Source organism: Ailuropoda melanoleuca, chromosome 4, assembly GCF_002007445.2.
Source record: "Ailuropoda melanoleuca isolate Jingjing chromosome 4, ASM200744v2, whole genome shotgun sequence".
NCBI lineage: Eukaryota > Metazoa > Chordata > Mammalia > Carnivora > Ursidae > Ailuropoda > Ailuropoda melanoleuca.
In genome coordinates this window covers 53,568,388-53,594,502 of record NC_048221.1, presented here as the reverse complement: position 1 = coordinate 53,594,502, position 26,115 = coordinate 53,568,388, and the positions used below count along the sequence as shown (strand labels likewise).

The 26,115-nt window shown below is 54.5% G+C and overlaps 1 long non-coding RNA gene across 2 annotated transcripts; it reads right to left on the bottom strand.

The window, feature by feature from the left end:
* Nucleotides 1–3,644: 3,644 nt before the first annotated feature.
* LOC117801935 lies at nucleotides 3,645–24,962 on the bottom strand. 2 transcript variants are annotated; one of them, XR_004624784.1, is made up of 4 exons: nucleotides 24,798–24,962; nucleotides 13,668–13,874; nucleotides 9,010–9,106; nucleotides 3,645–5,466 (listed from the first exon to the last, which is right to left on the bottom strand). It is a non-coding gene; the product is annotated as an uncharacterized LOC117801935 (long non-coding RNA). The 2 variants fall into 2 exon arrangements; XR_004624783.1 differs by lacking the exon at nucleotides 13,668–13,874.
* Nucleotides 24,963–26,115: the final 1,153 nt, after the last annotated feature.

The following is a 26,115-nucleotide window of genomic DNA, read 5'->3' as shown; positions in this document are numbered from 1 at the left end:
ATAAAAAAAAAAAAAAAAAAAAAAGAAAGAGGGACTGACAGCCCTCCGCCCCAGCATGTTTCTTGCCCCCATCTCACAGAACGTGAAACTGAGACCCAGAAGGGATGAGGGACGTGATCACGTGCATGACAGGCACAGGTGGTGGAACCAGGACTCAAACTCAGGTCTATCTGGCTGCAGCCGGGTATTCCAACTGCCACCGTGCAGGAGTGTCTTGGGAGCCCGTGCTGTGTGCAGGGCTCCTGGGTGAGGCTCATGAGTCAGTCTTCAAACGCCGCCTGGAGTGGGCCCCTCTGGGAGGGCTCTGCGCCTGGGCAGGGCCTCCAAGGATCACCTGGGGAGGGCTGCAGAAGGACTCCAGACCCACAGGGACTCAGGGGCCCTGCAAAGAGCACTGGACCAGGAGTCCCACGCAGCTGGAAGCCAGTCTCGACTCTACAGCTCACCAGCCACTTTGCCTCCATTTCCTCATCCGTGCAATGGGGACAGCAGTACCCACCTGAGAGCATGGTGCTAAATGCTTGGCCCACAGTTAGTGCTCCGTAAACATGAGTTCCCCTGCCTCACGGAGCCCCCGTCCCACTTTGGTCTCCCTTCTTCCTTATTCACACGGACTCCCCCTATTTCCTGGGTCAGCCACAAATTCTTCCTCCTTTGACTTAACCAAGGCAAGCTGGAGTTGGCCACAAAATAGAACAAAACACCTGCAAGGGAAAAAAAAGCAAAACCAAAAAACCCACCTCAGAACAAACAACCCATCAAGGCTGGATGCCTGAGTGACACACGAGGTGGGGGGTCACTTGGGCAGCCATGACCATCCAGGGGCCGCTCACCCTCACTCCAACCGTCAGGGGTCGGGAGCTGCCAGCCCTACCATTCATCCAGGATCCGTTCTTAAGTCACTGTGTGACCTTTGGAAAGCCGCGTCGCCTCTCTGCGCCTCAGTTTCCCGATCTGTGAAATGGGCGGAGAAGTAACAGTACTTGCCTGTCTGATGGCTGTTGGTGTGTCAAACACTCTGCTGAAGGTAGCGCGTCGAGCACGCATGAGGCCGAGCAGGGCTTTCGAAGAGGCAGCTGCGGGGTCTTCCGTCACAGGCAGACCCCGTGGGGAAATTTAACGCTGCCATAGCCTGAAAGCCACCCCAGTTTGCGCAGCCCCTTCACGCTCCATAAGGGCTATGAGCCCAGCCCAAAGGTCAGGGGGAGCCTCTCCTTGGCCCCCCAAAAGCCTGCCCAGAGTCCTGCACCCAATCATAGCATTTCAGCCCTGGAAGTTCATCTAAGCCGCGGTCTTGTTGACTTATTTTGCGATAAGAGTTTTTAGCCTCAGTCCTCTTGCTTCAAATGACTTTTTACAGAGTAGCCCACGGGGTAAAAACAGCATAAGGTCCCGAGTTCTGGCAGCTTGGTCCTCCTTCCCTGCCTCTAGCCACCCACAGACACCCCCATGAACCATTGTGTGTAAATCCCTGCTGGCGTGAGGTAGGAATGACACCTGCCTGCATTAATAGTGCGCCTGCTGTGTACTCTGCACTGTCTGAACCCATTGTCTCCATCCCCTCCACTTTCCAATCACAACCTTAAAATTGACACTTCATCCTTCCATCATCCGGGCGAGGAAGCTAAATTAGCCAAGGTCACCTAGCTCATATGGGGTGGACTGAGATTCGCCTGCCATCCCCTCAAAGGCTCTGCTCCTTCTACTGCCCTATATGAGGCATGGAGAAACCGAGGCCCGGAGTGGAGGAGAGAGCAGTGCCTTCCTGAGGCCATACCCAAATCTGCTGAACCTGGGTCAAGGCCAGGGTGATCTTCGTGACTTCCAGGCTGGTCAGCTGTGCTGGGTCTAGGTCCCTGGGTCCCGGGATGGGGAGAACGTGCCGGGCCAGGTTTTGGAGCCATCCTGGACTTGGCCTTGCCGCAGATTAATGTCCAGAGCAGCTGAGTCTTAGGGTGTCTGGGGTTGAATGTTGCCGTGGCTTTTCACCTGAAACCCAGCTCCAAGGTATCTGAGGGTGGCTAGAATGGAGGGATTATCACGTCTAACCCTACTGTTTACAGATAGGGAAACTGAGGCCCAGCCTTCCAGCTCGCAGCCGTTGGCCTTCCAATGGGCATTCTCTGTCACTGTTATTTTATGTGTGATATTAGTGACTGCATCCTCCCAACAACCCAGCAGTCAAGGAAGGGACAGCATTTATTAAGTACCAACTGTATACCTATCCTGCATTTACGGCGGTGGAGCAGGGAGGGTTAGTTTCTATTGTTGAAGTATGGTTGACATACAATGTTGTATTAGTTTCAGGTGCACAACATAGTGATTCAACAATTCTATATGTTATGCAAAACTCACACCATAAGTGTGTCACCATCTGTCACCATACAACATGATTGCAATATTATTGACAACATTCCCAATGCTGTGCTTCTCATCTCTGTGACTTATTTGTTTTTAAACTGAAAATTTGTACTTAATCCCCTTCACCTATTTCACCCACACCCACACACCCCACACACACACACACACACACCCCCACACACACACCGGCAACCACCTGTTTGTTCTCTGTATTTATGAGTCTGTTTCTGTTTTCTTGCTAACTTTTTTCTCGAGTCCACATATAAATGAAATCATGTGGTATTTGTCTTTCTCTGACTTATTTCACTTAGCCTTACGCCCTCTAGGTCCACCCATGTTGTTGCAAATGGCAGGAGCTCATTCTTTTTATGACTGAGTAATAGTCCACGATATATATATGCACACCACATCTTCTTTAGCCTTTCGTCTACCCGCGGACACTCGGGCCGTCTCCGTGTCTCGGCTATTATAAATGATGCAGCAATGAACACTGGGGTGCATATCTCTTTCTCAATTAGAGTTTTCATTTTCTTTGGGTAAGTACCCAGTAGTGGAATTACTGGGTTGTATGGCATTTCTATTTTTAAAATTTAAGGCACCTGCATACTGTTTCCCACAGTGGCTGCACCGATTTACCTTCCCGCCAGCAGTGCACAAGGGTTCCTTTTTCTCCACATCCCCGCCAACACTTGTTTCTTGTCTTTTTAATTCTAGCCATTCTGATTGGTGTGTGGGTATGTTCTCAACGGTCATCTCCTTCGCTCTGCACAACTGCCCATCTGGCAGAAGGGGAAACTGAGCTCTGAGAGGGAAAGTGACTTGCCACGTTGGCCTGACTCTAGGATTCATTTCCCAATGCCGTAGGAACTCACAAGAGGAGTGGTGGTGCAAGGTGTGTGGGGGGGTAATTTCTCTCGAGAGACACCCACTTAGAAGCCCTCCACCTGCCACCAAACAGAATGTGGGCTCTAGTCCACATGCCGTATGTCTATGGAGTGTATGATGGAATGGATGAATGTCAGACTCGGTGGTGGTGTTCTGGAGGTGTTTACTGAGTGAGTGGATGGACGGATGATTCTCAGGAGGGCGCATGAAAGGCTCCGAACCTCTGACCCCAGACGGGAGGCCTGGTGCAGTCTGCTTCCATGCCCTCAACACCATGTGTTCTGGGGCGCCTGGGTGGCTCAGTCATTGAGCGTCTGCCTTTGGCCCAGGGCGTGATCCCAGGGTCCGGGGATCAAGCCCCGCATCAGGCTCCCTGCTCCACTGGGAAGCCTGCTTCTTCCTCTCCCACTCCCCCTGCTTGTGTCCTTCTCTCGCTGGCTGTCTCTCTCTGTCAAATAAATAAGTAAAAAATCTTTTAAAAAAATACAAATATTAAAAACAAACAAACAAACACCATGTGTTCTCTTTTGCCCTTCTTATTCCTCGAGGAGAGCCACTTGCCCAGCTCCATTTCTCCTTTGGAAGCCATTGTTTCTGTTTCCGTCCGTCTCTTGCCTCTCAAAGCTAGTTCCATGAGCCATTCCTTCCGGGCATCTCCTGACCGAGGAATGAGCACAGATGGGCTACCTTGGTCCCTTTCCAGGGGGCAGGCTTATACTTCCAAGGGGATAGTCTTGAGAGAGCTGAATCTGAGGACTCGGTGTATGGTCTGGCAGCGTCCAGGCCTGGGGCTCAGCCTGGGGCTGGGCTTAGAGCTCAGTGTGTAACCAGGGGAGGGTTCAGCCTCGAACCTGGTCAATGGGTCATCCAAGGATGAAGTTAGTGCTCCGTCTATGACCAGGAGAGTCGGGGCTCAGTTAGGAGCTGGGACTAGAAGTCATCTGGGGACCAGGATCGGAGCTGAAGACTCAGTCTATAACTCAGGTTAGGCTTCAGCTGGGTAATGTTTGGGCTCAGACGAGGATGAAGAGGAGGTTCAAGTATACAGTCATGATCAAGGCTTAGTTCAGTCCATGAACCACCATTAAGAATTAGTCTACAGCGGCACCTGGGTGGCACAGCAGTTGAGCGTCTGCCTTCGGCTCAGGGCGTGATCCCGGCGTGATGGGATCGAGCCCCACATCGGGCTCCTCCGCTATAAGCCTGCTTCTTCCTCTCCCACTCCCCCTGCTTGTGTTCCCTCTCTCGCTGGCTGTCTCTCTCTGTCAAATAAATAAATAAAATTAAAAAAAAAAAAGCTTTAAAAAAAAAAGAATTAGTCTACAGTTAGCATCAGAGGTCTGTGTAAGATCAAGATCAGGCCTAATTCTACGGCCAGAACCCGGGCTCCGTCTGTGACCTGAAACCCAGTTCTATGACCAAGGTCAGGGCCCAGGCTATGACCAGGAACAGGGCTCAGCTTGGAACTAAGGTCAGGGCACAGTCTATTTTTAGGATCAGGGCCCAGGCTATGACTAGGGCCAGGCTTCAGTCTCTGACCAGGGTCAATGGCAAACCTATAAACAGAAATAGGCCTTATTTGAGGGACAAATTCAGGCTTAGGCTATAGCTAGGATTGGGGTCAGTGTGGAACCAGGGCCAGAGCCAGAGCTCCATCTGCAACCAGGGCAAGGGCCCAAGTTAGGGTCAGGATCAGGGCTCAGTTGACATCTGAGGCTGTATTTATAACCAGGCTGTGACTGGGGTGACGAGTCTGTCTGAGACTCTCATCAGGACTCAGCCTTCTGCGTTTAGAAGCTCCTCCATGGATTGCTAATGACATCAAAGAGTGAACGCAGCTTCCAGAACAACTTAGCTCTCTCCCAAAATGCGGACCCCTCTGGAGCCAATGGAATGTCTCTTGTATTGCTTAGAAACCTAGCTTCTTTCTAGCGGGCACTGTCCTGGTACTCCCCACACCGCCGTGGGAGCTGCCTCAATGCCTCCACCCAGACCCCGTCTCCCCCATCCCTGCCAGGGAGCCTCCTGGCTCCAGGGTTATTAAGGGAGGAATCTGTGGGAAGAAGAGGGTAAACAAAATCCGTCACGCGGGGCGGGAGCAGGCGCCCGCTTCTCCTGTGGCTTCACCAGCTGACTCCGGGGGAAACCAGCAGCTCTGAGCCTGCGATGTTGACAGGAGACTTCATGAAATCCAGAGGGAGGGGCCCTGGCAGGGTCCACCTGGAAGGAGGCCCGAGATGGTAATTAAATTAATTCTGGTATATGTCCCAACAAGCGCAGAAGCAAGATTCGGGGCCAGGGTCCATTCGCCCAAGGCTCCGGGAGTTTGTCATAATTACAGGGAAAAATAAGTTTCAGAACTTACATAACCCCACTGCTTGGGCCCCAAGGGTGAGGAGGCCCAAATTGTTTTTCTTTTCCAGGAAATGCACAGCCTGAAAAGCTGCACCTGACACCAGGATCACCTTCGTGGGTCACAGGACATGAAAGAGCCCAGAACAAGAACTTAGTTCTTGTCCCCATTTCTCAGATGAGGCCAAATGAGGCGCAGGGAGCAAAAGCATCTTTTCAGAGTTATGGGATCAGGACCTAGGACTACCATCAAGCCCTAGATCCCAGTTATGCTGCCCCTCTCCACTGTGGAACTGTGGGCAAGCGGGGTGGGGGAGGGGAATTCATTCTACCTGAGACTGAGGAGACGAAGGCTCTGGAAGGCTTCCTTTAAGGATGAGTTGGGGCTGCCCAGGCTGAGAAGAGGAACAGTCTACCAGGCAGAGGAAACAGCGCATACAAAGCCACGGCGGCTGGAAAGAGGAAAGAGCACAGCATGGTGGGAGAAAGGGGTCATCAGGCTGAGTGCTGGCTCAAGGGCAGGGCTGGAGGAGGAAGCAGAGTGGCAGAGCCCTACACACAGCCACAGAAAGGTCTTTTATTTAATCTCACCGTGGCCCCATGAGCTACATGCTTTCCTTGTTCCCATCTGACAGATGAGTAAACTGAGGCTCAAATGACTTGAGACACCTGTCCAAAGCAGCACAGCCAGAAAGTGGTGCATCTGTGATTCGAACCCCCATCTGTTGGGCTCAAAACTACTGCCTTAAACACGCTTATTTCCTGCTTTCCAGCACCCCACCCCCAGCACTTTCCCAGCTTCCCAGTTCAGCTCAGCCTGGGTGCCAAGGCATGAAGATGCCCCCGGCCCAGGTGGAAGACCAGCAGGGTCTCCAGGAAAAGAGGAGGCGCAATGGGATCACTAGCCCAGGAGCAGGACGGTAGCAGAGAGCTGGTTGCTCATCCCAAGCCTCTGCAGGACTGTCTGCAGGGGGAGGAAGCAGAGGAGTCTGGGGATGCAAAACCCGTGGCCGCAGGGGAGGGAGGAGTTCCGGGGAAGCCAGTTCCAGCTCAACTATGGTCTTCTCTGCCCGGAAGTAAGCATCCCATCTGGGAAGATACCTAGGCCGGGCACGGACAGGGAAGCAGGAGAAGGCATTTCTGGGTTGATCCCTCTGGATCGGCACATCAAGTTCTCAGGAGCCCCCACTTCTCCTGGAAAAAGCCCTCCCTGGCGGTTGGCAATTGAGGGGTGTCATCCAATGAAGCTCTTCTTGGAAGAGGCGAGGCCTGCCCGAGGGATCTATTTGCTTTCAGGGGGTTTCCTCTTCAGATGTTTCTAACACCTTGAAAGCAGCACCAGAATGGGACCCCCCAAAAAAAATGTCCTTAGCTTGTGGAGACCTCTCTGTGGGGTTCTGTCTCCTCCCTGAGCCAGAGGCACTCAGTAGCACAGAGAAGGGCAGCGACTGACTGGGCATCACACAGCACGGTCCAGGAGGGCCTCCTGGAGAAGGGATGTGCCCAGGCTCACCCCCCAGGCCAGGCCCTCTCATTTGGGTCGGAGGGTCCTTGACGTCGCCCTTAATCAGGAATGAGAGTGTTTGTTTTCAGCTGAATATTTCCCCAACCGCAGACGAGACGGGACTGCACATTCCAGATTCCTGGCAGCTTGGGAAACTATACTGTGGGTCCTGCCTGGTCACTTGTCCTCCTCCTGGTGGCCTTGTGCCCACCCTCAGGACCCTGGGGTCTGGCTGCCAGCTTGGATTTGAGCCCTACTTGTGGCAAAAGGGGCTGTCAGTATCCTACTGCCCCTCCCTTTTCCCTGTCCTTCCAGATTCCTCTATTCCCTCCCCTCAGATCTCATCTCCATAGACACTAAATTGAGTCATTGGAGTTTCACCAGACACAGTAAGGATAAGCATCCCAGGAAGGGGAACAGCATGTGCTGCAGCCTAGAGGCATGACAAGGGTGCAGCCTCCTTGGAGAAGGCAGGTGAGCTCTGTGGCTAAAGCATGAGGCTCCTGGCCAGCGAGGGGTCGGTAATGAGACCCGGCAGTCATGGGCTGGCTTGCTGAGGGCCCAGAGCACTAAGGACCTGTATTCTATCTTACAGTCTCAGGGGGCCATAGAAGTTAAGCAGGGAGTACCAAGGTCAGAAACGCATTCCAGAAAGCACCCTTGGGCAGGGGTCAGTGGGGGTGGGTTGCACAGGTGGGAGTGGCCTCCAGGAAATCAGGGAGGAAAGTAGAGTGAAAGCCCAGCCCAAGGCAGGTGCAGGCCCCTCCAAAAGACGAAATCAGCAGCATCATGCCATCAGCGGGTTGTAGGATGGACAGACATGCATGGTCAGGCCCCGGTTTTACAGAAGAAGACATGGAGGCTTAGGAAAAAGGGACTCAGCCAAGATCAATTGTGCAGAGAGGGATGGAGACTCCAAGTGGACTCCAAGTCCAGCACTGTTTGTGTCTCCCACAGCCTCCTGTGCCACCTGTGCCTGGGATTTCAGAGGTGATTCACACCCCCAGCCAGGGCCCTGGTCAGAGGGGGCACAGCTGCACCCCATTCCCTTCCAAGGCCCTTGCTCCCACCAGCCCTGAAGTGAGTCCCACTCTCCTGCATGATCTGTTCCTCCCCCTCCACTCTCCAGTGGGGTCCATTTGGGGAAGTTCAAGGGTCAACCTCCTTGCTTTCATCCAACTTAAATTGGCCCCTCCCTCTCCAGCCCCCGTCCTAATTTAGGCCCCCATCATTGCTCACCTGAACAACAGGGCAACTTTCTCCCCAAGCAATGCCTCACATTGACTCCCATGCACCCTACCACTGTAGTGACACCAAACTGTCGCCCAGTAGAGCACACATGCCATGACTCTGCACTTGCCATTCTCTCTCCCTAAGTCACTGTTTCTGGTGAACTCCTATTCATCCCTTGATGCCCAACTGAAAACCACCTCCTCAGAGCTGCCCTCTCAGACTGCTGCAGGCAGAATCAGTCACTCTCTTCTTCAAATCCTAGGGAGGTTGCTTGTTTGTCTGCCCCACCACCAGGAAAGGCCTTGGGGACAGAGGCCTTACCTCTGCCTCCTTAGCATCCAGAACGAGGCCAGGTATACAGTAGGTACTCAATAACTGCCTACTGCAGTTGATTTTAGAGAGAGAGAGAGAGAGATGAATGAAGGCACGAGCGAGTGAATGAAGGAATGACTCCGTGCTCACATCCCAGAAACACAGATGGTCAAAGCCAGGTATTGAGGCTGGAGGCCAGCTCTGCTTTTGGCTCCCTGAGCCTCAGTTTCCCCTCCCGTAGAGTGCGGGCAATCATCCTTGCTGTGCAGCCTGAAGAACACGTTAGGTCACACAGCAGCACGGCCGAGCCCTTGAAAGCACGCTCCATGAAGCCAGCCGGCCTATTTGCCTTCGCCACTTACCCACTGGGTGAGCTTGGACAAATTACATGATGGTTCTGTGCCTCGGTTTCCCCCATCTGTAAACTGGAGAGTAACAGCGCTGACCACCTAGGGTTATCTGGAGGATCAAAAGAGGAAATGCATGTAACATGCTTACAACAGAATGTGGCAAGTGGTGAGAGCAGACACACGCTTGTTTCAGAAACCTGTCCGTGAAGCGCCTGACACGTGCCGTGGGCTTGAACCCGGGGAGCACGGGGGCTCACTCGCCTCCCCTACCCCTCTCCTGCAGCGTGGGGGCAGAGGGGCTTCTCATCCGTTGTCACAGCCGCAGCCCCAGCCTGCAGAAGCATCCGTGAGCCAAACACGGCGGGACCTGCTGTTTTTCCAAACAGAAATCGCCCGCGGACATGGAATGAGCCGCCCAAGTCAACATAATGGCATTTGTTTCCGAACCTTTCATGGAGGAGGGAGGCACACCACATGTCACCCTGAGAGGGGACTTCAACTTAATGGGTTTCAGCCTCTGAGCTCTGCTCCAGAAGCTTCTGTTCAACTTGTGTTAGTTGTGCGTTGCTGTTGTTTTTTGAGCTCTAAGTACCAGATGATTTGCTCAAATTGTGATTTATTCCCTCTAGTCTGTGACAAGAGTATCATTCCCGGTGAAGGAGGAGGAGACCGAGGCTCAGAGAGGTTGCCCAGCTACTCCAAGTTCACCCAGCACGGAAGCAGCGGCAGGAGTTGACCCCTCGAGTGTCTGACTCCAAAGGCAGTGCTCTTAACACTGGTTCTCAGCGCTGGCTACACGTTGGTATCAACTGGGGAGCTTTGAAGATGCTGACCCCGGGGTGCGGCCTGGGCGTCAGGTTTTATAAAGCTCCCCAGGAGATCCACCAGGCAGCCAGGTTGGCAGGAGAGGTCCAGGGGACAGAAGAGCATGGCCAGGGAAACGCATCCAACAGAAGATACACAATCCATGGGGCGCCTGGGGGGCTCAGTCGGTTAAGCGTCTGCCTTCGGCTCAGGTCATGATCCTGGGATCCTGGGATTGAGCCCCATGTTGAGCTCCCTGCTCAGCGGGGAGTCTGCTTCTTCCTCTGACCCTCACCCTCTCATGCTCTCTCTCTCTCTCAAATAAATAAATAAAATCTTGGGGCGCCTGGGTGGCACAGCAGTTAAGCGTCTGCCTTCGGCTCAGGGCATGATCCCGGCGTTCTGGGATCGAGCCCCACATCAGGCTCTTCTGCTATGAGCCTGCTTCTTCCTCTCCCACTCCCCCTGCTTGTGTTCCCTCTCTCGCTGGCTGTCTCTATCTCTGTCAAATAAATAAATAAAATCTTTAAAAATAAATAAATAAAATCTTGAAGGAGAAGAAGGAGATAAGAAATTGCAGCTCTTAACCCTCCCCCCAGCTAAGGTGGGGTGACCACCTGTACCTTGGTGAGCCAGCTCGACCCAGCCTCCCAGTGACAATTTAATCATTAAAGACCAGACCCCAGCCAGACACAGGTCTGGAACTTCCAGAAAGCTGCAACTCTGCAAAGAGTCAGCAAGAAGGCAGCATGTCTTGGGGCGGAATTTCTTCCAGGAGCCTCTTCTGACCCGTGACCATCACCTGGGCGGAAGGCTCAGTGTGTCCCCTGATCTGGCCTGGGCACCTGCCCCCTCTCATGGTTCAGCTCAGGCACAGCTTTCTGGCCTATTATTCCTTTATTAGCATGGGATCGTTGCTTCAAACAAAATCTCAGGGATCTGGTTTCTCCAGACTTTGACTCAGGCCCCTTCATTTGGACATGCCAATGCAGTGTGTCTACGCCAGCACCCTCCCTCCGAAAGCTCCTCTGACATCCACGAACGCCAGTTCTGGCTGCTCACTCACCTTCCCTGAGGCTGGCAGCTTCCACAGCCCCTCGAAGAATTTTGGTTCTTACCCCAGTTCTGCCACTTTTGAACTGAGTGGCCTTGGGCTGGTCACTTAAGCTTTCTGCATCTCAGTTTCGTCATCTCTAAAATGGGCACTTACCTCATACTCATACAAAGACGGGTGAGATTAAATGAGATAATAATGTAACATTCTTAACCCGCGCCTGGCATGCAGGAGGCACTCAATAAAGACAGCTGTTATTAGCCTGATTGTGATAAGAGAGGGATAGCAAACCCTGAGTCCCACGGCCTCCACCACAGGCCTCAGGGATTCATATCCTATGTGGCCCACAGCTCTGAGGCTGTGTCACTGTCCTGCTGCCAGCGATGGATCCCCAGTGGCCGTCCTCTGGGTCAGGGGCTGGCACCCCTGCGGATACACTGCCCACCTCCCCTCTGCACTGGCTATAATAATGAATAGAATGAACCTGAATCCTGAGAAACCCGCCAGGCCTCACACCACCTCTGGGGCTCTCTTGTTCAGTCCCCACTGCCCCTACCCTAGTCCAGGCCCCCACTGGTGGGCCTGCTCTCACTCCCACCCACCAGGCCCACTCATGGTTTCTCGACCCAGCTGAAGCCACAGAAATCATTTTAAAACCCTGTGATCATCCGTTTACAATCTTCCATGGCTCCCCAGTCCTTTCATCTCAACCAGCCTCTGGAGGGTTTTTGTGACCTGACCTCTCCATTGCCCTTGGCCTCCATTATGTGTTCCACCCACCCCACACCTCTTGGAGCTGCCCAGATGTGCCGAGCTTTCTCTTGCCCCTGAGCCTTTGCACATGTTGTTCCCTCTGTCTCCTGGAACCCCCTTTCCCTCTCTTCTCTGCTGACCAGCTCCTGTTCCCCCTTCAGCTCAGGGGGCTGGGGCCTCAAATCTTTTCTACACGGGCCTCCATGGATTGCTTGGGCTTCCTCAAAGCATGGTGGCTGAATTCCAAGAGTGAGCGTCCCCAAAGAGCCAGATAGAGGATCTCTTGCCTTTATGGCCTTGCACTAGAAGTCTCATGGCATCATTCTGTCTTTGTCACAGGCCCAACCAGACTTGAGGGGAGAGACTATGTGGACCTCACCTGCCAAAGTGAGGAGGGTCAAAGTCCCATCATATGAGAAGCCTGTGCAATGGGAGCTGGGTGCAGCCATTCTTGGAAAACGCAAAATGGCACAGGGCGAGGGGGATGGTAAATGTCACAGCTACATAAGCACGGCAACTGGGGACACTCTGCTCAGGGACAAATGTCTGGGACCCTCCCTGTCTGACAATTAGCACCTTGGTGGATGATGTGGCTTGGCTCTGTTAGGAAAGCTCAGCTGTTAGTCCGGTCTGCAAAATGCAGGAAGCCCGGGGGAACATGTGCCACGTAGCAGGTGTTGAGTCGTAAAGCGCTAAACGTCAGTGATCTTCAAAACTCCCCCGTGGTGCCGACAACGTGACTTGGGCCACAGGTGACTTCAAAGAGGTTTGGGGTAGGAAATTTTGCAGCTACGCCTGGCCAGCTAAGGATCGTGTCCTCCAGAGGTTATCAGGAGAAAATGGTCTGCCTGGCATCTACCCTTCGGAACATAGGAGGGGTCTGTGTTCTGGGCCGATGTTCCAGGGGGATTGAGTGTGCACACATTCCACGCAGAGCTTCGAGAAGGGAATTACAGGCTGGAGGTTAGGGTGCTGGCATGGGCAGAACCCACCCAGATGTCCTCTCTTCTTTCTCACCCTGGGCCTGGCCTCTTCTTTCCTCTTTCCAGTTGAGCCCAAAGCATTCAGACTTCCAGATTGTGATGAATCCTTCAGGACCCCAGGATGTAGTCCCTGACACTGATTTTGGCTGTGTTGTATAGAGACCCCCACTTCCCCTCAGGCCTTTGGTTGCACCATGTGGGTCTCCTGGGCCTCCGTCATTGACACCTGCTCTGATCCCTTGCCCAGGAAAGACAAAGCTGGGTTACCTGGTGCATGTCCCCTCATCTCTCAGAGCTACTCCTATGAGCAACCCCGGAGCTGCTAGTCTTACGGGGCAGTTAGGGACTAACAACAACAGTGCTTTGTAAAGGAACCATTACTGGCTGTGTGGTTAGCACCGAGGGTCAATAATGGCACCCCCAGCCCCAGAGCCAAGACCAGAGCAGAAGCGTGGAAAGAAAAAGGGTTTTAGGATCAGAAGGTGTGAGCTCTTTTGCTTCCAAGACTGAGCGAACCTTTCAAAGAGCATTTGTCGAGCACCCATGGTATGCCGGGCCCCAGGCAGTACCGTGGACGCAATGATGCACACAGTGGATGTGGCCCCTGCACTTAAGGGCTCACAATCTGGACTGTTCCAGAAACAGAGAATGTCTAGGCAGACACCTGATAGATGAAGAAGAATCAGCCAGACAGAGAGTGGGGAGGTATTGTCTTCCTTATAGAGGGAACAGCATGTGCGAGGGCCCTGGAACCGGGCACACAGAGCTCTGGAGCATAGAGCTGGAGCACAGAGGCAGAGCTGGAAGGGGAATAAATAATAAGAAAGACAAATAAAGAAAATACACAGCATGTTAAGAAGCGGTGATTGCTGAAAAGAAAACTAAAGCAGGAAAGGAACTGAGGGTGTTGGGGTGGAGGCAAGTGCTGCCATTTCAAATCAGGGAAAGGCTGTACTCACGAGAGGACATTTGAGTAGAGGCCAAAGAAGTGAGACAGAGTCATGTGTATTTGGGGAAGAGTATTCCAGGCTGGGGGAAGCAAGTGCAAAGGTCCTGAGGCAGGGGTGTTCACATACCTGGGAGGAATAACCAGGAGGCCAATGCAGCAGGAGCACAGATGAGGGGAGGGAGTCTCAGGCACGATGGGGGCACAGACTGTACAGGCTTTGTGGGCCGCTGTGAGGACTTCGGCTTTTCCCCCATGGAGCCGTGGGACTGTTGAGCCGAGGAAGGGAAGAGCTGACTAGGGTCAAACTGGATCCCTCTGGGCCTGAGAGAAGAAGCTGAAGGACAAAAGAGGAAGCAGGAGAGATTCTGGCGGCTCGACCCTGTGGTACCAGTGGGTATGGTAAGAGGGGACTGGGTTCTGAGTATGCTGTGAGAGTGAAGTCATCAGAAATCAGAGAGACAGAAGACAAGATGGAGAGGAGAGGGGAGGGGAGAGGAGAGGCGAGAGGAGAGAGCATCAAATCCATGGCACGCATGGCCGTCTATTCCCTCTTGGGTTCCTGACGGACCCACTAATTGTGAGCTTTCCCCCCTTGATCCCAAATTGACTTCAGACTCCTCCTCAGCCCACACCTACAGGCCGTCACTCCTACCAATCGGAGCGAAGACGCAGTGAGTCTGGAAGGCAGTCTCGGTTCATGGCGGGATGGAAACCATTGTTCGTGGGTATCTCCCATGTGCCCAGCACTGGCTAGTTGCTTTTTAAAAAATGAATTTATTATTATTGTTTATTAATTAATATCCAGCCTTAGTGAGGTTATAACTGACATATGCTGGTTGCTTTTTCAAATGCTCTCGTTTTAATATCCACAACGGAAACCGTGGGGTTGGCAGTCGCAGCCCCATTTCCACAGACGAGGAAGCGGAGGCACTGGGAAGTCTAGACACTTGCCCAGAATTCTCCTGTTGGGCAGCGTAGCGTCCGAACCCAAACACAGCAGTCATTTATTCCTGTGCCAGCCCCAGCGGCCCACCGGAGACCCCCTTCCCCACCCCGCTCAGGCCTCACTCGCCACACCTGGGCCTCCTGGCCCTGCCAGGGCTCTGTGTTCCAACAGGCTGGTAGAGGCAGGTGTGGGCAAAGCACACCTGGAGGCTGAGAACGCCGCCCGCCAGCCCTCGGGCCAGGCAGGATGGCGTGAAGGGGTGCGTGTTCCAGTTCCGGAGCCAGGCGCTGACTGGGGGCCGGCCCGGCCCAGGCCGGGGGCTAAGGGCAGAGTGAGGCCAAGGTCCTCAGTGTCTTCTCTCCTCTGAAGCACATGCAAGTTCAGGGCCAAGAGTTACGAAGGAGAAAGTAGAGCTGAAGATGTGGCATCATCAGCCCCTGGAGATGGGGCTGGCCCCGGTCACCTGGGCCACACTGCCCCTGCTGGGGCATCTTCCACATAGAGAGTCGATGTGTCTGTCTGTCCTGATGGACCGTGGGGTCTCTAAGAGGCTGTGATGACTTAGGAGGACAAAGAGGTTCGTGATTCCATGGGGGGCTCCAGAGCCTGAACGAGGCTACTGCTCTGTCACTTACCCGCTGTGGGGCCTTGGGCCAGTTACTTTCCCTCTCTGGGCCTCTTTCTATGTAAAAAGGAAATATTAATAGTATCTACCTGATAAGGATTTTGTAAGTGTTGAGTGGCCATACATGTGAAACATTTAGCACATTATTGTTGTTATTACTCATCCCTGAGACTTCAAGATTCCCATGGATCTAAGCAGGCACCCAGTCAGTCTGTGGAGAAACAGGGTAGCCGGCCTCCTTGAGGTCGTCCTGGGCTGGAGGGTCATGAAGAAGAAAAGGGAAGGAGAAGGTCATACCGCCTTGCTGTATGACCTTGGGCAAGTCTAGTGCCCCTTCTAGACCTCACACATGGCAGCCCTCCTGGCTTGGCAGCTCTGTGACTGGACCTTTTCTGGCACCTGCTGTGGGCCCAGCTCAGGGCCAGGTGGTTGGTGAGACCTTGATATCAGAGTTAGAGGGGGCTTGGGATCCCCAGGCCTCCCAGTCTCTTGGACAGGTGCTTGTTTTCCAAGGAGGAAGACTGGGTCTCATCATTGGGCTTCTTCCCCACCCCCACCCCCCGGTGCATGTGCTTCCTACCGCCCACTGGTCTATAAGTTCCAGGGCTGAACCATACTCTCCTTCAGTGCCTGGCAAGGCTCAAGTCTCAGTACCAGTCCTACTCTTCCTCCTCTTCCTCCTTCCAGTCTCAGGTTGGGCTTCTCTTCCTCCAGGAAGCCTTCCTTGACCAGGCTGAGTTAGCTGTCTCCCTGGTCCTCCTCGGGGTCCATGCTTCCCCCTCCCATGAGCTGGTCAGGTTTGGGGTCCATCTCCCTCACAGACAGCTGTCTTGGCAGGTAGGGGCCGTGGCTGACCTGTTGCCGTGTCCCGGGCCTTGTAGAGGACTGGCCACAGCAGGCTTGGGGACCCCTTGATGAATGGTGGATGAGAGAGTGGAGGCCACCTAAGGCTCCCGCCTCAGAAGGAAAGGATCTCTGACACTGTCTGCCTGACGGGTATGGGACAGTGCCGAGAAATGAGCAGAGAATGTAGAGCTGGAAGGATCCAGATCTAAATCCTGCCTCTGCCCTGTGCCGTCTGGGCAGACCCTGCCATGCTGAGTTTCTGTTCCCTTATCTGCCCAAAGCCGCCAATTCTTGCTGCCTGTCAACACAGGCCCCTTGGAAGCCTGGTCCCCCGAGGTACTGGAGACAGCACGGGTGTGGTACTGAAGGGTCTGTGCTGAGTGAGTTCCTGTGTGCCCCCCGCCCTGTCGTAGGCTTCCCCACCCTGCGTCCCCGGCTTCCTGCCGTCGGGCCAGCTCTGCCCTGGCCCAGCCCCCTGTGCTGGGCGAGGGCTGACGGCCCTGCAGCCGGCTGGGGAACAGGCGGGTTCCAATGAAGTGTCTGCTTGCAAGAGCCCGAGCAGACATCCAGGCAGGCTGGGCAGCCCCTGCTCCTTCCCGCCAGGCTGGGCCACTCCAGCAAGTGACCAACCCCTCGGAGCCTCCGTTTTGTCACCTTCTACGTGGGGACCCTCAGCATCATCTCCGAGATTGAAAGAGTTACAGATGCAGAGCCTGGCACGGCTCTAAGGAGAGGGAGCTCTTCCCTTTGCTAATGTCTCCAGTCCCGTGGGGACTTGGAGCAGGGCTAGGTGTCTCCGATGCCTCTCGGCCACTTGGTACTCTGTCCTTGTAGCAAACCAGAGGCAGGTCTCTGGCTTTGAACTCTCCCACGTAACAGCATCTAGAGAAAATAATAAAATCGCAGTCTGTCTTTTATTATCGTTGTTTTTCTGGTACCTTCTGTTTATAGCAGCCATTTCTCACATGTGACGGAGCTTTTTCTTTTTAACTTTGTTGACCTGAGCAATAGTGCCAAGTAGTGGCGGGGTTCAGGCCCAGGAACTCTGGGGCCAGGTGGTCCCGGTTCAAATCCCAGCTCGACCTCTTCATTGCCACATGCTCCCAGACGTTTCTGGCCTCTGTCCGCTCACCTGTACAGTGCAAGGACAGCCCCGGGACCCCCACCGGGCCTGAGGACTGTTCCGAAGGTTGCTGTATGCAAAGTGTGTTTGAGCTGGGCCCAGGGCATAGTCAGGGTTACTGTCTGCTGGAGAAAACATTTTACCAAGGCAGCTGACACAAAGCGAGCATGTTGGATAAACCTAGTGACTTGCAGAAATCACGGCCTGGGAAACACTGGCCCAGGCCACCCGCTCCGCCTGCTCCAGGAAGGCCTGCTGCTACCTGCCTCCCTGGTAAGCCCCCTGGCAGCAGCGTCGCCTTTCGTCTCCAGGCTGGTAAACATGCGATCAGGTTTCCCAGGCTTTGTCCTGTTACTTGGAGCAGTTCTCAGGCCCTGTACCCTCCTCCCAACCGTCCTCTCCACCAGCCTGACTCCAAAAGCCCTGGATTCCCTCTGCCACTGAGCCCTGCCTCAGTTTCCTCGTCTGCGAAATGGGCAGTGATTCCTGTCTCTCACCCATGCAACGGGCACCACACTGTTCCGACCTTGTAAGCTGGGATGAGAAACGGAGCTGCAGTTCTCACACGCATCATTGCTATGCCGTGGCTGCCTCAAACGGCAGCTGCGGGACCCCAGAGGTTTCTACCGTGCCCTGTGCCCTGTGCCCTCCGCCGCGCACACTCCCCTCTCAGCCTTTCCCTGAGCTGGGACCCTCACCCAGAATGCCCTTCCCATTCTTGGTCCTTTCAGCTTCCCCACCACTGTGAACGTCCCATGGTGTGGGGACCGAGGGCACGACCTGCCACCTGGCAGGTGGGCTGGGCAGAGGCCAGTCAGACCTCGGTCCCCGACCACGTGGGCTCGGGAAGGGCACTCGGCACCGGCACCTACAACACGGCGGGGTAACCGTTGCCGCCTCATGAGCTTCTCCTGGTGACGTCATTCGCCATGTGCCCGGCGGACGCTCGGCCTCCTGTGGCCGTGCTCACGGCTCTCATCGTCTGTGTGAGTCCGACACGGGGAGGAAATCCTGCCTTCCGTGGGGTGGTTCCTGGCACTGACTTTGCTCTTAGCACATATGGAAAAATTCACCCCATCGCATCCTCTCCGCACACAGCTCCCTCGGCAGGGTGGCCAGGCTTCTCACCCACCCATCTCCACGGCCCCCACCTGTCACCGCGGCTTCCAGACCCCACATCTGACCAGCTCCTCCCCTGCTCTGAGCCTCTCGCAGCACTTCGCTGTCCACACCTCCTCTCGGCCACTCTCCCGCTGCCCCCACCGGCGCCCGGGCCAGGCCCCGTGACGTCCGGTTCCGCAGATAGGCCTCGTGCTTTCCCAGCTGGGCCTCCAGCCCAGAGGCCTCTTGGGCCAGCCCTGTCCTGTCACCTGCTGAAAACTTACTCATACTTCAAGGCCTCGGGCTCGCCACCTTCCTGGACAGAGCTAGGGGCCCCGGATCAGCCAGACCTGCCCCGAATCATGGTTTCCATCTCGGATCTGCTACCTGATCTTGGCTCAGTCACCTTTCTTCCTAAAGCCTCAGTTTCTCTGGCCAGAGATTAAGGATAACACAACTTATCAAGTGGTTCTGATGCTCCAGGAATCCAGCCAAGCATTTCACCAGCATGATTTCATTTTCTCTTTCCAACTGCACTGTGATGTGGGTGACGACTCTCATTTAAGAGCAATGACTCTGTGTCAAGCCCTGTTCCAAGAGTTTCATATCTATTCATTCATGTAATCTGCAAACCAACGCTGGAGTCTCTCTCTATTTTACACATGAGGAAACCGAGGCATGGGATGGCGAAGTGACCAGCCCAAGGTCACACCCCGACAACTGATCGAGCCGGGCAGGCTGGCTCCGGAAGAGAGGTACTAACCATTTAGTGGTGTGATAGCTGCATACACCCATTTCGGGTAAGGAAACTGAGAGCCGGAGAGGGAAAGAGACTTGTCCAAGTCCAACGGCCAGAGCATAGCAGAACTGAGTCCGAGGCTGGATCATTCCAAAACCTACACCCACTGCCCTGTTCTGTGCCTGGCACAAGGCCAGGAACCAGCAGAGCCTCCGTAGGGAGGACTGAAGGGAGCTGCCAGTGATTATGGGAAGATCTCTCCCCAGGAATTTGCAGGCTCCGCTTTGGGACCCTTAAACCTTTCTGCCCGAGGAGGGAGTGAGTTGGGAACAATGGCAACCCTCCTAACCTTCCTGGGGGCTCCTTGATGACAGGGGCTTTGCCTCCTTCATCCACCCACCTACCCACCCATTCATCCTTCCACCCATCCACACACACCACACGCATCCACCCATCTACCCACCCACCCATCCACCCACCTACCCATCACTGTACCTTCCATCCATCTGCCCATCTACCCATGCGCTCATCTACTCTCCCTTCCTTCCTTCTCTCTTGCCTTCCTTCCCTCCTACCCTCTTTCTTACTTTCCTACCTTCCTTCAATCCTGCATCTATCCACCCATCCCACCCACCTTCCCATCTATTCCATCAGTCAGCCAACATCTCTTCCATGCTAGGCCCTGTGCTGGGCTGTGCTGAGGACTTGGGTCAATTGTCCCCGGTCCCTAATGTCTAGAACTCACTCCCCAGTAAGGGAGACCAACTTACAATTCAGTGGGACGCGATGTGACAAATGCTATGTAACGAGGCAGCGTGCAGGGCTATAATAAACCAGAGAGAGTGGAGGACTCCACCTAGGAAGGGGATGCCCTTTGAAGGACATCTGATTGGTCAGGGCTCTCCAGAGAAACAGAACCAGTAGAAAGTAAATATAAGAGATTTATTGTAAGGAATTCCCTCTTGCGATTATGGAAGCTGGCAAGCCCAAACTCTGAAGAGTGTGCCAGTAGGCTGGAGACCCAGGAAGAGCTGATGCTGCAGTTCAAGTCTGAAAACTATCTGCTCGGGGAGGTCAGGTTTTTGCTCTATTCAGGCCTTCAACTGATTAAACGAGACCCACCCACATTTGGAGGACAATCTACTTTACTCAAAGTCCACCTTTTAAAAATGTTAATCTCATCCCCAAATCCTCTCACAGAAACATCTAGAATAATGTTTGACCATATACTGGGTCACTGTGGCCCAGCCAAGTTGACACATAAAATTAACGGTGATGGCACCTTATGTGAGAAGAGGAACAGGGGTTCAGAGCATTTTGGGCAGCAGAAACAATCCCTGCCTCGGTCCAGGGGTGGGACGTGGCTGTGGGACAGTGAGCAGTCCACTAAGGATAGAGAATGTGGATAGGAATGGGGGCAACAAGAGCCGTGAGTATCTGACTCTGTCCGACACACAGCAGGGAGCTTCCGCTGAATTCTCAGACAGATCTGGGGGAAACGGGCTGGTTCACAGCTGACATTGCCCATCCATTCCCCTTCCCCCACTTTGGGGGCCCTGCCAGGCCCAAGCCGGATGTGGTGGGCAGGGAAGAGGGCCTGGCAGACCAAGGCTGCTTCAGCTGCTGCCTTCAGCTGCCCCTGGGTTAGGAACCTCGTCCCTGCTATCAGGGAGGGGCAAGCCTGGCTGGCTTCCCTTGTGCTCCCCACCCCCTCACTCTGATTCTTCTCACCCCCACCCCCACGTCCCTGTTTGCCTTCTCTGTTCTCTGCACTTCTGTCTCTAGCTATAGCGGCTTCTCCCCCACCCCATTTTGTTCTCTATCTCTGCCTGTGTGGTACCCGCTGTCCATGTGGGTGTCTCTCTCTCTCTCTCTTTTCATCTCCCAGATAAATGAAGCACACATCAATGGCTCTTTGCCACCCAGACATTCAAGCATCCCAAATACAGAGAATATCCAGCTGGAAACATCTCAGAAACCACCTTGTCCAACAGCTGGGATCACTGAAGCCTTTGAGTCTTTTTTTTCTTTAAGATTTTATTTATTTATTTTATTTGTCAGAGAGAGAGCATGAGCAGGGGGAGCTGCAGGCAGAGGGGGAAGCAGGCTCCCCGCTGAGCAAGGAGCCCAATGTAGGACTCGATCCCAGGGCCCTGGGATCATGACCTGAACCGGAGGCAGACACTTTAACTCAAGACAATTTGAGTCTTGCCCGAGATCGCTCAGTGGGTAGAAGGGGGTAAGAAATGCCTTCACCTCCACTGACTCCCGAGGGGGCCATCCATGGAGCTTCCAGGGTCCAGGACCTGATCTTCCTACAACCACTAAATCCTCAAAATAGCGGCAGAACCTTGAAGCAGCAGGGCAACCCCAGGCTGGGAGGAGGGGCCCACTGCTGAGGCCTGAGGACACTGCTTGGTGAAGAATAAACTCCTTGGAAGTTTCAGGAATGTCATGGGGCATCCAGGAAGAGGTGGCTGGGGAGGCAGATGCCGCATGTGTGCCTCAGTTTCCCTGCCTCTCTCTCTCCCTCCGCCTCAGGGATGCCTCCAGTCCCCAGAGGCTAGGGCCTGGTTTGGGGGATTCCCTCCCTAGCCTGTGCCCTCAGAGCCCCCACGTTTCCTGCTCTTCGGCCTCTCTCCTCACACCAACCTAGGTGTGTTCTCGTCCTTGAGGCCCTTGGGCAAGTCAAGTCCCCTCTGTAAAAATGGAGCTAATCAGCCTCCTGGGCAGAGCTCCAGGGATGACCAGGTGTCAAGTTCCTGGCATTTCATCTCCCTGGGCCTCAGTTTTCTCACCTATCAAATAGGGATAATAACAGGGCACCTGGGTGGCTCAGTTGGTGAAGCGTCGGCCTTCAGCTCAGGTCATGATCTCAGGGTCCTGGGATTGAGTCCCACAGCGGGGGGGGGGGGGGGGGGGCCCCGCCCNTCAGCAGGGAGTCTGCTTCTCTCTCTCCCTCTGCCCCTTCCCCCGCCGGTGCTCTTTCTCTCTTGCTCACTCTCTCTGTCTCTCAAATAAGTAAAGTCCCTAAAAAGAGAAAAACGAATGGGGATAATAGCACCAGCTTCACAGAGCTGTTGCGAAGCATGAATTAGTTCATATTTTGGGGCACCTAGGAGGGTGTCCGGCACAGGGCAGGCACCATGAGTCCCTCCCCCTCTGGCTCACCAGTGTTGTTAGAATTACCATCACAACAAGTGGCTTCAACCTCTTGTTTCCCTGGCTGAGAAGATGCCAGTTTTGTTGCGTTCACTCCTCCGGAGAAAGAGCTTAAGAAATTCTGACTAGCTGAATGCTGTGATCTTGCTGACAATGCCACCCAGAGGGCAGGAGGTCTAGACCCTCACCCACCATTGCTGGGGGAATCACAGGCAAGTCCTTGACTTTCCCTGTGCCTCAGTTTCCCTATATAGGAAATTATTTTACCCCAGAGCCCTTCCAGCTCTGACATGATTCAAATCTGGGAAATTTTGGCAAAAATCTCAGCCTTTAATTTTAATCTCAGCCTAATTTAATCTCAGCCTAAAAATTTAAGTGTGAAACTCCCCCCTGGCAGTGGGGACAGGGAGGAAGGGAGAAGACGCTTGAGCTCTTGGTGGCAAGATAGTGGGCCCAGAGGCCAGAACCCTTCTGAAGTGGCCTGCCTGCTGGCACTGAGGACACCAGCTGATGGGACTCCTCACCTTTGTATTCTTAGTTGGATCAACCTCTCATTGGACCTCTCCAGGCCCCCAAATCTAACTCTTTTGCAGGCATCCTCTAGGCTCAGCTCAAATGCCTCTTCTTCCAGGAAGTCTTCCAGGCTCCTCCTCCTCTCTCTGGTTCTCTTGCCGGTTGCTTCTTTCTCATCACCTGTCTCTTTCTCTATCTCTTTGTTCCCATATCTCTCCTGCTCCCTGTCTTCGCTGCTCCCTCAGGCACTTACCAGCCAGACCAAACTCTGCACACAATCCCCCTGGTCCTCTCTCGTCTGGCTTTCAGCATTTGCCTTGAAGTCATGGGTGTGAGCCCCCCAGCAAAGGGCTAGGACCCACCCACCTCCTCTTCCCAGACCTCAGCGCCAACCCCTCTATAAGCCCTTCCCCTCTGTCACCCCATCAAATCCCACATCAGGGCTTAGACAGGGCACATGGCCTGCGCAGAGGTCACACAGCCTGAGAGTGGCAGCGCCAAGATCAGACCCAGGTCATCTGACCCAATTTCCAAGCTCCTGAATCAACCTGCCCTATCTCCATCTAGGGTGGGGCCCTCGTTCGGCCAGAATCAACGCACAGCGGGTCTTTCCAAAGACAGTGGGGGACATGGGAGGCAGAAGAAGACAGAGGCTGAAGCAGATAAACCGCTGGGGGTAGGGACAGGCGGGATGGACAGTGCCCTTGGTACTTGGCAACACCCAGCTAAGATTTCCCAGTGGGCCGCCTGAGCCCTGAGCTGTCTCTGAGGGTGACCTGAGTTGGCTCTTCCGGCCGGGTTCACGTCTGTGTCAAGCCAGCGCCTCGTGCCTGAGTGAAGACGTGAGGGTCGGCAGGCTCCCCTGGCAGCAGCCGCCCCTGGCAGGATGGGCGGGGCCTGTGCCAGTGCCGAGGGCTGACGGTCTCTGGTGGGCAGGCAGACAGGGGCAGCTGTGGAAACTCTGAGGGAGCAGCGGCCTCTCCCCCCGGAGTGGGAGGGAGGAGGTGAGACGGGAAGGGTGGAGGAGACAGGAGGAGGGTGGGGGAGGTTCCTCGGGCCCTTGTCCTTGGGGTGACATGCCTGCATGTCTTGGGGCATGAGCTCACTGACTGTGTCCACAGCTGTATCCCAAAGCCTGCCCAGCGTGGGGACGGTGCCAGCAGCCAGCAGCTCGGGGCTCCAGGGGCCCACCCCTGGTGGGCTGGCCTCTGTCTGGAGGCTGTGCTCTGCTCAGACCAGGGAGGGAAGACATGACTTAGCTCCCGGTGCCAAGCGAGGGTCTAGGCACCTCACAAAGCCCATTCCAGAGGTGCAGAGAGGGCAGGGTGGCCTGGGGTCACGTACCCCTCTCCCCATCTGTGATTAGACCCCATCTGTCACAGCTGCAGCTGTGTCCCCTTCTCCTACCTGATCCCTCATTCTTCATCACTGTCGGACCCTCAGTGCCCCGTTTAGTACTTGGCCACAGCAGGTGTCCAGCACAGGCTTGCTGCAGGAATGAATGAATGCATCCGAACAAAAGCAGAATTACATCGCAGAGGCTCCTGCCTCTGAGCAGATGCAATAGTTACCCCCAAATCACAGATGAGGAAACTGAGGCCGAGAGTCGAGTCCGGCCCTCTTACTCAGCACCCCTGGCGGGAAGGGCCTAATGGAGCCACAGTCTACCCTGCAACTTGTGTGTGGTGTTTCCACGCCACCCGTGCAGTGGAGAGAGGCCGTTGATGGATTTGGGGCTGGGGTGGTTTGTCCCCACTGGGCCACATTCCCTATCAATGCCATTTCAAGGTCCCTCTCCGGGCCACCCCTGAGAACTGAGATAGCCATAGAGCTAGCCCGGCAGCATGGTCTCTTCCCCTCTCTGCTTACAGCACCAAAGAGAAAGGAGCACAGAGGCCCCCATCGTTCAGTGCTCAATAGGGTTTTTTCTGCCACTTAGAAGCTGGCTAATCCCAAATGAGCTCTTTAGCCTCCGGGAGCCCACTTTCCCATCTGTAATATGGGAACCAAAATTACACCCACCTGGACCAGTGGAAGTAAAATCAGGAAGGAAATCTGAGTTGGAGCCTTTCCAGGGAGTACTATACAGCAGGGAAACCTGAATAAGCAGGAATTACACGTACCAACTCAGTGAGCCTCAGACACACACCTCGGAGGGAGAACAGGCAAGTTCCAAGAGGAAGTGCTCAGAGTTGAACTTACCCAGGGTACAGCTGTGTTCAGATGTAATGTCTCTGCACATTGCGGGTCCCGTCTGTGCATCATTGTCCAGGCGAGTGATCAAGGTGGACAGGACCCGTATGGTGGCCCAGGAGGGGCAGATCCAACTTGAATGTTTATTTTCACAGGCCTTGCTCTGGGGTTGCATCTGCCTTTGGGCAACTGACTTGACCTCACTGAACTCAGTTTCCTCATCTGCGAAATGGGGAACACTTCTGTATGAGTGCTGCGAGGACTCGGGACGGTAATGTCCACAAAGTGCTCAGCACATAACTGGCTCACTCAGGTTCTCTTTCAGAGATAAAGGGCCTTGACCACTAGCATGGGGGGCAGGGGGGACGCTGGGTGGGGGGCTCTGGGTCTCAGGGCTCCTAAGCTAGGACAGCCCCCTCCCCCACTAGCACATTAGCAGTTTGGGACCTATGCAGCTCCCCCCATGGCAGGAGGTCAGGCCTGGAGACACTTTGCTTCCCAGCAATCCCTGAAAATCCCTCTCCATGCAACCCCTGGGCCCCACAAATCTGTGATATGGTTGAATTTGAGCACAGAGGCTGAGCCATGTAACTCAGTACTGACCTCCTCCCACTGCTGTGAAGCCCTAGGCCCGAGCGGGGTCTCCTCCCAGCAGGAAAGAGAGCCAGCTCCTGCAGCCCAGAGCATTCCAGAGAGCCAGGCTGAGGGCTCATGCACCCGTGTCTGTCTGGGCTCCCGGCACCCTCTTACAAGGCCTGGGGTCAGGTTTGGCTCTGTGACGGTGGCCAGTCCTTCCAGCTGTGAGCCTTGGTTTTCTCAACTGTCAAATGGGGATATGATGGTGTCCACTGTAATCAGAGGACACATGGACATTGCTTGGCCGGGATGGAGGTAACTTTACTCTTAAGTATCAATCTCAAGGTCATCTCCAGACCCTGTCCCTCACACTGGATCTTAGTGTTCAGAACCACAAGGGCTGTTCCATCCACTGTTGAATCCCAGCGACCAGCATAGGCCACGGCACACAGTATAGTGTGTGGTTCATTGTTTTGTGTCAAGTAAACGTGGAGAGGTAACTCAGGAGGGCCCTGTCATTGGCCCGAACCCCATATCTGACCTGACCCCGGGGTGACACTATCCCCCACCTTCTTGTTCTCCTGGCCATCAAAACCAGCTCAAATGCCACCTCCTTCTGGGCCTCCCCTGATTGCTTCCAGGCCAAGGACATTTCTCTCTTCTTCCAGGTCCTGTCGCCCTCCACCCAGTGCTCCCGGCACATTGGAGGCTCTGGGTGGTACGTGATGCCCCTTGCTAAGGAGTCTCCCCC